General features: G+C 43.7%; 1 pseudogene; it reads left to right on the top strand.

Annotated features, from left to right (window-relative positions):
• The first annotated feature begins 2,166 nt into the window (after window positions 1-2,166).
• LOC105494905 (keratin, type II cytoskeletal 8 pseudogene) overlaps window positions 2,167-2,424 on the top strand; it is a 1,504-nt pseudogene continuing 1,246 nt past the window's right edge.

Raw genomic sequence — 2,424 nt, forward strand, 5'->3', positions numbered from 1 at the left:
TCCATTTCAAGCTTCTTTCTTCTGCTCCATTTGAATAAAAAAGGAATGCTCAACAGATAATGGATTGAATGAAAGAACAGACCACACCTTTTTTCTTCTCTAAATTCCTTGTGTCAAAGTCTGACCTGTGTGGGGATGGGAGGGTGCAGAAGAGGTTAAACTATATTTGAGATCTGTTATCCATACATTTCTCTTTTGCCTCTATCTGTCTCCCAGTCTGTGACTTCTTAGCTTCCCTCGTTCCCTTCTTGTCTCTCCGGAGAGCCCTATCTCCCTTTGATTCCCTCCTGCTTCCCATTGCAGTCCTAACCCTCCCCCATACTCACCATGGGAAGTGAAGAAGTTATATCTGAAATCTTGACTTGAGTAATTTCTTTCAAAGTTTCTCTTTGGAATCTGGGGAAGAATTTCTATATGGAGAGACTGTCAACCTTGATAGTCCCCAACATCCCCACAACTCTTAGACTTCTTTATGAATCTGCCTCAATTTTCACTCTGGAGAAAGTAAGGGTGAAAAGGAAGTGTATCAGAATAGGGATGAAAAGGAAGTGTATCAGAATGTAGTGGGGATAGGATGGAGATAGCAATGGGAGCTGGGATTCACCTGGAGCTGGAGATTGAGACAGACGGGAAAACAGACAGAAATGAAGATAGCAATATGGATGCAATGGAGACCAGATGGGGATGGGGTTGGGGAAGAATCTGAGGATGGAGAGAGGGACAGAGAAGGAGATAAGTGGGAATGGAATAGAGATGGGCAGGTGGATCTGTAGGGATCCTTAGCCCCTCCCTGGGACCTACGAACTCAGAACCCGTAAGGAGATGGGAGTGGCGATGGAAGGAGAGTGGAAGCAGGAATAGGATGGAATCATGAAGTGTGTGGCATCAGGCTGGGAACAGTACACTCACAGCTTTCTCCCTTCCTTTCCTTCCTTCCTTCCTTCCTTCCTTCCTTCCTTCCTTCCTTCCTTCCTTCCTTCCTTCCTTCCTTCCTCTTTCCTTCCTGAGATGGGATCTCACTATGTTGCCCAGGCTGGTCTTAAACTCCTCAGCTCAAGCAATCCTCCCACCTGAGCCTCCCAAACTGCTGAGATTACAGGCATGAGCCACTGAACCTGGCTGCAGAGGCCGCTTTCCACTTGGAAATGCTCTAGCTTCTTGCCATTCAAAGAGGGGTTCCGTGAACCAGCAGCAAGGACCGCATCAGGGAGCTTGTTAGAAATGCAGAATCCCTGGTCCCTCCCTGGGACCTACTAAACCAGAATCTGCATTTAGTAAGAGTCCCCAGTGTGCACACTAAAGTTTAAGACGCACTGTTCTATAAAAAAATTAAAAAGAAAAAAATGGAAAATATAAGTAAATCAATGCATTGTGTGGAAACTTGAAAATATATATATATGCAAAATATTTTTACAATAAGATTATAAAGGAAAAGAAATAATGAAGAAGAAGCACTGCTCTAGCAAGTGGCATGGCCGAAGCAGTGGCCACTCGCCTTTCCCAGGCCACACTGCTGTTTCTGTCCCTCTGCATTGATGCATTTCCTCTGGCCATCCTGTCTGTCAAATTCAGGAAAAGACGCCAGGAGACTGGCATCATGAAAACTTCAGGTTATGCTTTGTGGTGTTTTTTTAAATCCTTTATAAGTACCATTCATTTTAAAAACTTTTAATGTTTTTAAAACATTTCATCACCACCCACTTCAAAAATTAGAATTTACCCAGCACTCGAAAAGCAGCCCCTCATCTATACTAGACTTTCCTCAGGTCACACACCCCATTCTATGTCTAGAGGTAAGCACGATCTTGAATTTTATGTTGTCTACTTGCTTGTTTTCCATTTCACCACTTATATACACATCTCCCAACAATATAGTTTCATTTGGCTTGCTTTCTGACTTACTTTTTTCTTTTTCTCTAGGGACAGACAGTAGACAGGGTCTCCCTCTGTCATGTCATGGCTCGCTGCAGCCTTGAACTCCTGGCTCAAGTGATCCACACACCTCAGCCTCCTGAGTAGCTAAGGCTCCAGGCATGCTCCACCATACCTGACTAATTTTATTTTAAATTTTTGTACAGAGTTTGGCTATGTTGCTTAGGATTTTTTTTTTTACATGTATATAAATGGAGTAATTTGTATCTTGCTTCATATACTCAATCTATAAGATTCATAGTGCTGTAGTTCAGTCATTCCCATTGCTGAATAGTTTCCATCGTATGAATATATCACAATACATTTCTCAATTATGCTATTGATGAACAATAGGGTTGTTGGATTATTGTAAAATGCTGCTATGCCGCTCCTACACGAGTGGGCCTAGTGCCCGCATCAGCTCTTCGAGCTTCTCCCGAGTGGGCAGCAGCAGCTTCTGGAGTGACCTGGGCAGAGGCTATGGTGGGACCAGTGGCATGGGAGGCATCACCG

This window comes from Macaca nemestrina, chromosome 1 (genome assembly GCF_043159975.1).
Source record: "Macaca nemestrina isolate mMacNem1 chromosome 1, mMacNem.hap1, whole genome shotgun sequence".
NCBI lineage: Eukaryota > Metazoa > Chordata > Mammalia > Primates > Cercopithecidae > Macaca > Macaca nemestrina.